The following is a 12,470-nucleotide window of genomic DNA, read 5'->3' on the forward strand; positions in this document are numbered from 1 at the left end:
TTATATATTACTTATGTTTGTTCCAATAAAGTTCGTGTAAATCATATACTTAAAAATACTTAGATTCGTTGTCATCTCTAACTTTGAAACAGCAATAAAAGAAGCAGGGAAAGAAGGTAAATTTGAATGAGGAGGACAAGGTCCTGAATCATAAAAAGAGAGGAGAAGTGACAGAGAAATGTTTGGTAGGGTTTGTGAAGAGATTCATGGAAACAGATAAAAATCATGATTATAGGCATTATTGCACCGCATGCTAATTTATCAGTTGCTTCTCTTCTGGCTAGCTTCTGCGGGACCTCATCGAGTTTAGGACATCATATGATCCAACGTTCAAATCCAAAACATCCACCCTGCCACTATCGTCTTCTCTGAAATCTGAAACATGCTATGTTTCTTTTATTATGGGAGTTCACGTGACAATCTCTTCCACACAATTGTTCTGTCTATTTCATTTCTAACAACCCTTCTAAGATTTGTTTTTCCTTTTATGCCCCACTTGCTTATCATGATTAATTTGATTAATCGTCTGATCATATCTTTTAAATGGTATGAGTTGAGATCTCGTAAAGAGACTCGAACCAATATGAGTATTAATTAGAGTCCTGATGCTTATTGTGACTTGTATATTTAGTATGTTAAACCTTCACCATCTTCCAACAAAGTACTAAGATTTGAATCCTGCTGGGCATTGTCCCTGGGAAAATAATTGATACGCATGTCAGAGTTTCAGAATTTGAATGTCTATCATTCAAGGAGTACGAGTATGTAGAGAGCTACCCATATTGTTTAATTAACTCAATTTTTTGTTTTATTTAATTTGACTAATTAAATTTCGATTTCACGACTCTAAAGATGACACAAATTACAATTAAAGATTGGTTAGTTTTGTGCCCTTGAAGCTTCAGACATTAAGAAAAAACAGTGTTTGCTCCTATTTAATCCAAAACAATTTGCCATTTTCAGGTGCTCCGCTGGTTTCATTTGGTTTTTTTTATTGACAAATGAGAAAAATTTCAGGTATAAAAGATACATTGATTGGATTCTTTGTGCAGCTGTATCCAATACTGAGCAAAATCAATAGAGAAATGCCACTAACCAAAACTGAAAACATCGATGAAGCTAAATGGATTCTCACTTGAAGATGGATATTGAAGCCTGCATCATGGATCAATAAGTGATTTCTTCATACAAGATCCTGAAAGCACTCACCACACATTTCAGGTTGCACTAAACCCTTGAATTTTTAGTTGTAATGGAAGATATAAACTTGAATTTTCAGGTCGAAACGTTTTCTTTTCTTGACACTCTTTCAGACTAAAAATACCCAAAATTTTTTATTTATTAATTAAAAAAAATTCAGCACAAAAAATATGATGCTTCTTCAACTCTCGTGTATACTTCATGACCTCCATGACCTCAAGCCCTCGTATTCACTTCTTCAACGAAGGCAAAAAGACCACGAAAGCATCATGATAAACACAATATTGGGAAGTGAAAACTCCTCTATATGCCTTATTCATCACTAAATCCAAGTTTTAGAATGGCATACTTGAATTCAACCGCCTTACTTCTAGATAAAATCGCAAGATTTATAATATATATGAGAGTATTAAAAAATAATATTTTTTTGTGAAATTAAAAAAATCAATTAATTTTTAGTTAAAGGAGAATGAAATTTATACATATGTGAGACAAGGAACATGTACTCCAATAAACTTGGAATAATCCCTCAATACATCTCAGTCGATCTTTTCACCCCATAATTGCCCTATGATCCAAACTTTGATCATTGAACCAAAAGTGGCAGTTAATGCCCCAAAAGCAAAATCATGATAATCAACCCCTATGAAAGGGGAATGATCAAATTTAATATAGATTAGGTAGAAATTTTATGTCTATCTTCAAAAAAACATATAGGTGTATTCGGTCATAACTTTTAAAGTAGTGTTTAGTATTTTAACTTTTTTATTTATATTGTTAGATGACATAATATTTATATTAATATTTTGAGGTTAAGAGAATGATCAGTGTACAAAAATATAACACTAATAATAATAAAATAATTCAGAATTACTAAAATAATTAATAATGATGTCCCAAAATATGTATAAGAGGGGGGTGAATTGGACTAAAATAATTCTTCTGTTCTTGCTCAAAACCTTTTAAAAATTGTAGCTTAGTTCAACCTAGTTTTCTACTGTGAAATGTGTGTGATACTACTCAAATAATTAGTTGATACAAAGTTGGCATATAAACTTTCAGTATATTGATCTAACAGGATATATTACCACTCAACAAAAATACCAGTAATCTGAATAAAATTACAGCACCGTAAACATAGCAGTAAACAGAATATATCAATTGACAGCAGATATAACAGTAAGCAAATTATATTAGATATCGTGATTTAAAAGTAAACAAATTATCTCGCTTTCAGAGAGTTAACGATAATCAGTATCAATTCTCAACTCACCAAAAATAATTCAACCAGAAATAAAAGTGCATAAATTTAAAGAGTAAGGGTTGAGAGAATTGAACACTGAATTTTTATAGTGGTTCGGCCTAATTAACCTACGTCCACTCTCTCAAAGATCCCACTTTGAGTCTTCACTTCACTATTCTTCTCTTTTGAAGGCAAGAGACAAAAGCCCTTTATAAATCTTCACGCCAAAGCTTTTACAAGTAGCTTCACAATTCTACCAAGCGTTATCCCAAACATTTTTCACAATCAAACTTTAATAGGTGCTTGAATGACTTCTCATAAATGCTAAGAAGGTGTTTAAAACTCAATCTCATTCAATACAACAGAATCTATAAAAAGAGATGAGTAATAAAAACAATTTGAGCACTTTAAATGAAAGCTTTACTGATCTTAAAAGGTTAGGAGCAGTATTTATAGCTTTAAATGAAAGCTATAAGTGTATTTATAGCTTTGGATTGTTTCTGACTGTTTGTGAACTCATTTGAACGTTACATTTTCAAATTTTAAGAAAATAGCCATTATTTTATCATTTTCTGCGATATTGTACAGAGTTGAGTCAGTTAGCAAACCAGTTAGCATACTAGAACCAGTAGCAAACCAGTTAGCATACCAGGAAAGCTTTTTTGCATAACTTTGAAAAATTTAAAACTTTACACCAAATCATAATAAAATACATTTAGGCCATTGATAATTCAAAACAAGTTTTGAAAACTTAGAATAAAAATTTAAGGGATTAAAAATAAGTATCATTAGCTTCTATTCCTCAAATCTTTTCACATATATTCTGAAATTCCTTAAACTATTCTCAAACTATATGTACCTTTAATTTTGATCTTCAATGTAGCTTGGAATGTAACCTTTTCTTTCTTTGTCTTCTTTGATTCGTCTTGTGTTATCTTAGAATGTCATTATTTCTTTAAGGCACAAGTTCATCATCAACTCCATGAATCTTTTTCTTTATCCTTAGAGAAGCACAACACTTAAAACAAGGTTAGTTTGATTCTAGTTGAGTTTTATTATCATCAAAATTCATGCTCCTTTGAGCTCATGGGGTTAACAAGCTCTATCTTTTTAATGATGACAAAACTCAACTGAATCACAAAGTAAGAATTGACAAGTGTAGGTATGTGTATGGATGTATATGTGGGAATAACTCCCCCTATGTATATACCTATACCAACACATATTAACAAATAACTCCCCCTTAATAATTTCAATGAAATATTCATAAGCATTATTAGTCACAAGGGGTTTTAGGCAAGTATGACTAGACTATTAACTAAATATGCACAAGATATTTTCACAATCAACATATTAATCACAAGCTATATCAACAATGTCAATCATTCACTTCTTCCCCTTTTTGTCAGCATCAAAAGAACATGGGAGAAAATATGCACATATGTATAGACAAAAAATCTGGTTAAGTACAGTGAACTAAAATAGAAAAAATAGTAGATAACATAGTAAACTAATTGTCATCAACCTCTGGTTCCTTGATCTAAGTTGATTTTAATTTCTCTGCAATTTAAATTTCCAGTCATCAACCTCTGGTTCCTTGATCTAAGTTGATTTTAATTTCCTGCAATTTAAATTTCCAGTTATCAACCTCTGGTTCCTTGATCTAAGTTGATTTTAATTTCCTGCAATTTAAATTTCCTGTTATCAACCTCTGGTTCCTTGATCTAAGTTGATTTTAATTTCCCGCAATTTAAATTTCCTGTTATCAACCTCTGGTTCCTTGATCTAAGTTGATTTTAATTTCCCGCAATTTAAATTTCCAGTTATCAACCTCTGGTTCCTTGATCTAAGTTGATTTTAAATTTCCTGTTATCAACCTCTGGTTCCTTGATCTAAGTTGATTTTAATTTCCCTGCAATTTAGTTGATTTTAATTTCCCTGCAATTTAAATTTCCAGTCATCAATCTCTGGTTCCTTGATCTAAGTTGATTTTAATTTCCTTGATCTAAGTTGATTTTAATTTCCTGCAATTTAAATTTCCTATTATCAACCTCTGGTTCCTTGATCTAAGTTGATTTTAATTTCCCTGCAATTTAAATTTCCAGTCATCAACCTCTGGTTCCTTGATCTAAGATGATTTTAATTTCCTGCAATTTAAATTTCCAGTCATCAACCTCTGGTTCCTTGATCTAAGTTGATTTTAATTTCCTGTAATTTAAATTTCCTATTATCAACCTCTGGTTCCTTGATCTAAGTTGATTTTAATTTCCCGCAATTTAAATTTCCTGTTATCAACCTCTGGTTCCTTGATCTAAGTTGATTTTAAATTTCCTGTTATCAACCTCTGGTTCCTTGATCTAAGTTGATTTTAATTTCCTGCAATTTACTTTTCAGTTATCAACCTCTGGTCCCTTGATCCAAGTTGATTTTAATTTAACTTCTGATGCTGATCCCTAGGTCACTGACTTAGGTATGCGTTAGTTTCGGACACCTAATCGTCCAAAATACGGGTCTAAATCTTTACATAATTCCTACACGGGAAATTTTTCCCTTAATAGAAATTATGTAAAGAGGGGCAGCTGTCGACACCATATTTTGGCCGATCCCCAGAATCAATAAACCTTGAAACCGATCCCCAGCACTAAATTTTCCTTTACTAGCCAACTACATTTCCGACCTCTCTTTGCCATATTACCGATCTCTCTTCACAGAAAATTGAATCAATGCTAAGCCCTCGTATCATCCAAGTCCTTGCCAAGTCGCTTACCGATCTCTTAAGCCAATTGTCAAAATTCCTGACCGGTCTATTACATTCCCGATCTCTCCTGTCAAACAAAATTGAATCAATACTAGATCTTTATGTCACTGGTCTTATTGCCGATCTCTCATTTTAAGTTTAGGAATAATTAAGATTCCGATCCGATGTAATGATGATCTTGATTTTAAGTGGGTTCACCAAATTTCCAATTTTAATCAAGTCCCGATTAACGTTGATTCCCTATCGATCTCATGCTCATTATGTTTTCCGATCTCTCACACTTAGGTTAATAATCTCTTTCAGTTACTTAAATTGCAGGAAATTAAAATCAACTTAGATCAAGGAACCAGAGGTTGATAACTGGAAATTTAAATTGCAGGGAAATTAAAATCAACTTAGATCAAGGAACCAGAGGTTGATGACAGGAAATTTAAATTGCAGGAAATTAAAATCAACTTAGATCAAGGAACCAGAGGTTGATAACTGGAAATTTAAATTGCAGGAAATTAAAATCAACTTAGATCAAGGAACCAGAGGTTGATGACTGGAAATTTAAATTGCAGGAAATTAAAATCAACTTAGATCAAGGAACCAGAGGTTGATAACAGGAAACGTAAATTGCAGGAAATTAAAATCAACTTAGATCAAGGAACCAGAGGTTGATAACTGAAAAGTAAATTGCAGGAAATTAAAATCAACTTAGATCAAGGAACCAGAGGTTGATAACAGGAAATTTAAATTGCAGGAAATTAAAATCAACTTAGATCAAGGAACCAGAGGTTGATAACTGGAAATTTAAATTGCAGGAAATTAAAATCAACTTAGATCAAGGAACCAGAGGTTGATGACTGGAAATTTAAATTGCAGGAAATTAAAATCAACTTAGATCAAGGAACCAGAGGTTGATGACTGGAAATTTAAATTGCAGGAAATTAAAATCAACTTAGATCAAGGAACCAGAGGTTGATGACTGGAAATTTAAATTGCAGGGAAATTAAAATCAACTTAGATCAAGGAACCAGAGATTTATGACAGGAAATTTAAATTGCAGGGAAATTAAAATCAACTTAGATCAAGGAACCAGAGGTTGATGACAGGAAATTTAAATTGCAGGAAATTAAAATCAACTTAGATCAAGGAACCAGAGGTTGATAACTGGAAATTTAAATTGCAGGAAATTAAAATCAACTTAGATCAAGGAACCAGAGGTTGATGACTGAAAATTTAAATTGCAGGAAATTAAAATCAACTTAGATCAAGGAACCAGAGGTTGATAACAGGAAACATAAATTGCAAGAAATTTAAAATCAACTTAGATCAAGCAACCAGAGGTTGATGACAGGAAATTTAAATTGCACTTACAAAGCAAGCCTGATCCGGGCACGAGAAGTTCTTCCCCAATGAAGTGTACTTAACAGAATCCCGAAGGCCAATGACGAATGGAGGACAAGTTGCAAGACTTGACCTATGGCCTCGTTTCTTCAAATGCCCCATTCCTGTTTTTCAGACTTTCTCCCGGAAAGCACCCTCACGGGTTTTTACTTCCCCTTCGTTTATATGACTAGAAGTGCCCTTCCGGGTTTTCACCTCTGGTTTGTTTTTTTTTTTTTTTTAGGTCATTCTCTGCAAATCTCATAGTAAAGTACGTGAGGTTATCAATTGTCAAATCTTAATCTTATGGCAAAAATTTTAACTGATTTAAATAGCGCATTAAATAACGAGATTGCAGAAAGATAAATATAAGGGAAAGATAGAAACATGGGGAATGAAGTGTGATTTTATTACGGTTTTTCAAAGAAGAAGGGTACAAGGATAGATCTCACATATTCCCTGTGGCTGATTTTGAAATCCCTTAAATGCCATTATTTCAAGTTCTCTGAAGCCTCATGCCGTGACAGTTTCCTCTTCATCCTGGTTTCATGCCCCCCATTCCTTGTTTCTCCTTTTTTGTTCTCGGGATGCCCTTTTCGGGTTTTCACCCCTAGATTTTTTTTTTTTTTTTTTTCGCGCTCTTTCAGGACGCCCTTTCGGGTTTTCATCCTTCACTCGTTTTACAGAAAGCGCCCCTTTCGGGGTTTTCGCCTTCTTTCACACATTTTGCTAGGAGCGCCCTTTCGGGTTTTCGCTCCTACCCCTCTTTTTTTTTTTTTTTTTTAGGCATAGTATTTCCTGACGGTGTCGGCATTCACAGTCTCTAAACTCTTCACCGTCCATGTGGGTCAAGATCAAGGCTCCTCCAGAAAATGCCTTTTTAACCACATAGGGTCCCTCGTAGGTTGGTGACCATTTGCCTCGGGGATCGTTTTAATTTGGCAGCACTTTCTTCAGAACTAGGTCCCCGGGTTGGAATTCGTGTGGGCGAACCCTTTTATCAAATGCTCTAGCCATCCTCATCTGGTATAACTGCCCATGACATGCTGCTGCTAACATTTTCTCATCCAGCAAGTTTAACTGATCCAACCTTGACTGGATCCATTCCGACTCATCAATCCCTGATTCCTTCAGAATCCTTAGGGAAGGAATTTCAACTTCAATAGGTGATACCGCTTCCATCCCGTAAACCAGTGAGTATGGAGTTGCCCCAGTTGAGGTTCTTACAGAAGTTCGATATGCGTGGAGAGCGTAGGGAAGCATGTCATGCCAATCCCTATACGTGACCGTCATTTTTCGGATTATTCTCTTGAGATTTTTGTTCGCAGCCTCCACCGCTCCATTCATCTGTGGACGGTATGGGGAGGAATTGAGGTGTCAAATTTTGTATTGATCACACAATTTCTGAATCTTTGGGCCATTCAGATTCTTGGCGTTGTTAGTGACGATTTCATTGGGGAGACCATGCCGGCAGATGATATTATTTCTGAGGAATTTGAGGAACGTGTTCTGCGTGATATGGGCGTATGATGTGGCTTCGACCCACTTAGAAAAATAGTCGATTGCTACTAGGATAAATCTGTGCCCATTGGATGCCTTAGGGTTGATGGGACCAATCACATCGATGCCCCACATTGCGAAAGGCCATGGTGAGGCGAGGTTGAACAATTTGTGAGGCGGAACATTTATTGGATCTACGTAGATCTGACACTTATGGCATTTCCGAAAATATTCGATGCAGTCCTTTTCCATTGTAGTCCAAAAATATCCTCGTCGCATGATTTGCTTAGCCATCATGTGCCCATTGGCATGGGTTGCATAATTTCCCTCATGAGTCTCAAAAAGGATTTTCTTCGCCTCTTTTGCATCCACACATCTCAACAGTTCACCGTTGGACCCCCTCTTGTATAGGGTTTCACCACTGGGGAAGTATCCCAATGCCAATCTCCGAAGCATCCTCTTTTCGTTTCGGTTCGCCCCTGAGGGGAATCCTCTGGTTCTGCAGTAGATCAGGATGTCATGATACCAAGGTTTACCGTCGGGTTCTTCCTCAATCATGAAGCAATATGCTAGCTCACTTCTTGCTTTAATCTTCAATGTCTGAATCATCTGACCCTCTTCGATTTGAGCCATAACAGCTAGAGTAGCTAAGGCATCAGCAAATTGATTCTTGTCCCTACTAAGGTGAGTGAAAGAGATTTCTTCGAATTTCTTGATCAGCTCCAATAAGTACTTCTGATACGGGATTAGCTTCAGATCCTTGGTTTGCCATTCTCCTTTGACTTGATAAATAATCAGGGCTGAGTCTCCATATACTTCCAATTTCCTGATTTTCATTTCGATGGCAGCCTGTAGTCCCATCACACAAGCTTCGTATTCTGTGACGTTGTTGGTGCAGTCAAATCTCAACTTAATGGCTATTGGGAAGTGCTTTCCATCTGGGGATATCAATACAGCTCCAATTCCATTACCGGACAAATTGACAAACTCATGAAATACATTTCCCATACATCGGCTGGCCCTTCTTCTTCGCAGTCTACTTCATTAATATGCTCATCTGGGAACTCAAAATCCAGAGCTTCATAATCCTGGATAGGATTTTCTGCTAGGAGGTCAGCGATCACGCTACCTTTCACTGCCTTCCGAGTCATATAGACTATGTCATATTGGGAGAGTATGACCTGCCACTTGGCTATCCTACTTGGCACGAATGGGCTTTCGAATACATATTTGATAGGATCCATCCAGATTTATGAGGACGGATTTAGCTGAGGAAATTTGACCCTCATGAGGATGCTTAAATTAAATTAAATTTTGGATGCTTCAGAGATTGGCATTGGGATGCTTCCCCAGTGGTGAAATCCTATACAAGAGGGGGTCCAACGGTGAACTGTTGAGATGTGTGGATGCAAAAGAGGCGAAGAAAATCCTTTTTGAGACTCATGAGGGAAATTGTGCAACCCATGCCAATGGGCACATGATGGCTAAGCAAATCATGCGACGGGGATATTTTTGGACTACAATGGAAAAGGACTGCATCGAATATTTTCGGAAATGCCATAAGTGTCAGATCTACGCAGATCCAATAAATGTTCCGCCTCACAAATTGTTCAACCTCGCCTCACCATGGCCTTTCGCAATGTGGGGCATCGATGTGATTGGTCCCATCAACCCTAAGGCATCCAATGGGCACAGATTTATCCTAGTAGCAATCGACTATTTTTCTAAGTGGGTCGAAGCCACATCATACGCCCATATCACGCAGAACACGTTCCTCAAATTCCTCAGAAATAATATCATCTGCCGGCATGGTCTCCCCAATGAAATCGTCACTGACAACGCCAAGAATCTGAATGGCCCGAGGATTCAGAAATTGTGTGATCAATACAAAATCCGACACCTCAATTCCTCCCCATACCGTCCCCAGATGAATGGAGCGGTGGAGGCTGCGAACAAAAATCTCAAGAGAATAATCCGGAAAATGACGGTCACGTATAGGGATTGGCATGACATGCTTCCTTACGCTCTCCACGCATATCGAACTTCTGTAAGAACCTCAACTGGGCCAACTCCATACTCACTGGTTTACGGGATGGAAGCGGTATCACCTATTGAAGTTGAAATTCCTTCCCTAAGGATTCTGAAGGAATCAGGGATTGATGAGTCGGAATGGATCCAGTCAAGGTTGGATCAGTTAAACTTGCTGGATGAGAAAATGTTAGCAGCAGCATGTCATGGGCAGTTATACCAGATGAGGATGGCTAGAGCATTTGATAAAAGCGTTCGCCCACACGAATTCCAACCCGGGGACCTAGTTCTGAAGAAAGTGCTGCCAAATCAAAACGATCCCCAGGGCAAATGGTCACCAACCTACGAGGGACCCTATGTGGTTAAAAAGGCATTTTCTGGAGGAGCCTTGATCTTGACCCACATGGACGGTGAAGAGTTTCCGAGACCTGTGAATGCCGACACCGTCAGGAAATACTATGCCTAAAAAAAAAAAAAAAAAAGAGGGGTAGGAGCGAAAACCCGAAAGGGCGCTCCTAGCAAAATGTGTGAAAGAAGGCGAAAACCCCGAAAGGGGCGCTTTCTGTAAAACGAGTGAAGGATGAAAACCCGAAAGGGCGTCCTGAAAGAGCGCGAAAAAAAAAAAAAAAAAAAAATCTAGGGGTGAAAACCCGAAAAGGGCATCCCGAGAACAAAAAGGGAGAAACAATGAATGGGGGGCATGAAACCAGGATGAAGAGGAAACTGTCACGGCATGAGGCTTCAGAGAACTTGAAATAATGGCATTTAAGGGATTTCAAAATCAGCCACAGGGAATATGTGAGATCTATCCTTGTACCCTTCTTCTTTGAAAAACCGTAATAAAATCACACTTCATTCCCCATGTTTCTATCTTTCCCTTATATTTATCTTTCTGCAATCTCGTTATTTAATGCGCTATTTAAATCAGTTAAAATTTTTGCCATAAGATTAAGATTTGACAATTGATAACCTCACGTACTTTACTATGAGATTTGCAGGGAATGACCTAAAAAAAAAAAAAAAAAAATCTTGGGGTGAAAACCCGAAAAGGGCATCCCGAGAACAAAAAGGGAGAAACAAGGAATGGGGGGCATGAAACCAGGATGAAGAGGAAACTGTCACGGCATGAGGCTTCAGAGAACTTGAAATAATGGCATTTAAGGGATTTCAAAATCAGCCATAAGGAATATGTGAGGTCTATCTTTGTACCCTTCTTCTTTGAAAAACCGTAATAAAATCACACTTCATTCCCCATGTTTCTATCTTTCCCTTATATTTATCTTTCTGCAATCTCGTTATTTAATGCGCTATTTAAATCAGTTAAAATTTTTGCCATAAGATTAAGATTTGACAATTGATAACCTCACGTACTTTACTATGAGATTTGCAGGGAATGACCTAAAAAAAAAAAAAAAAAAAAAAAAACCCAGAGGTGAAAACCCGGAAGGGCACTTCTAGTCATATAGACGAAGGGGAAGTAAAAACCCGCGAGGGTGCTTTCCGGGAGAAAGTCTGAAAAACAGAAATGGGGCATTTGAAGAAACGAGGCCATAGGTCAAGTCTTGCAACTCGTCCTCCATTCGTCATTGGCCTTCGGGATTCTGTTAAGTACACTTCATTGGGGAAGAACTTCTCGTGCCCGGATCAGACTTGCTTTGTAAGTGCAATTTAAATTTCCTGTCATCAACCTCTGGTTCCTTGATCTAAGTTGATTTTAAATTTCCTGCAATTTATGTTTCCTGTTATCAACCTCTGGTTCCTTGATCTAAGTTGATTTTAATTTCCTGCAATTTAAATTTCCAGTCATCAACCTCTGGTTCCTTGATCTAAGTTGATTTTAATTTCCTGCAATTTAAATTTCCAGTTATCAACCTCTGGTTCCTTGATCTAAGTTGATTTTAATTTCCTGCAATTTAAATTTCCTGTCATCAACCTCTGGTTCCTTGATCTAAGTTGATTTTAATTTCCCTGCAATTTAAATTTCCAGTCATCAACCTCTGGTTCCTTGATCTAAGTTGATTTTAATTTCCTACAATTTAAATTTCCAGTCATCAACCTCTGGTTCCTTGATCTAAGTTGATTTTAATTTCCTGCAATTTAAATTTCCTGTTATCAACCTCTGGTTCCTTAATCTAAGTTGATTCTCGCCGAAAGGACGAGGAGCATTGGTTCTTTCAGGCAAAGCCTCATTGCGGGCTCTTCACCGATCTGCCCTCCTCCCTTAAGAATTGGAAGAACCGCTTCTTCATTCTAAGGAGCAAAAATTCGACCTGCTTCGAGGACTTCCCCCGTAGCTGGTGGCACCAGGGGCCCTTGATTCCGAAGCGTATTACCCTGAACAAGGAGGAAAGCCTAATAGTGCTGGAGCTG

This window comes from Hevea brasiliensis, chromosome 10 (assembly GCF_030052815.1).
Source record: "Hevea brasiliensis isolate MT/VB/25A 57/8 chromosome 10, ASM3005281v1, whole genome shotgun sequence".
Taxonomy (NCBI): domain Eukaryota; kingdom Viridiplantae; phylum Streptophyta; class Magnoliopsida; order Malpighiales; family Euphorbiaceae; genus Hevea; species Hevea brasiliensis.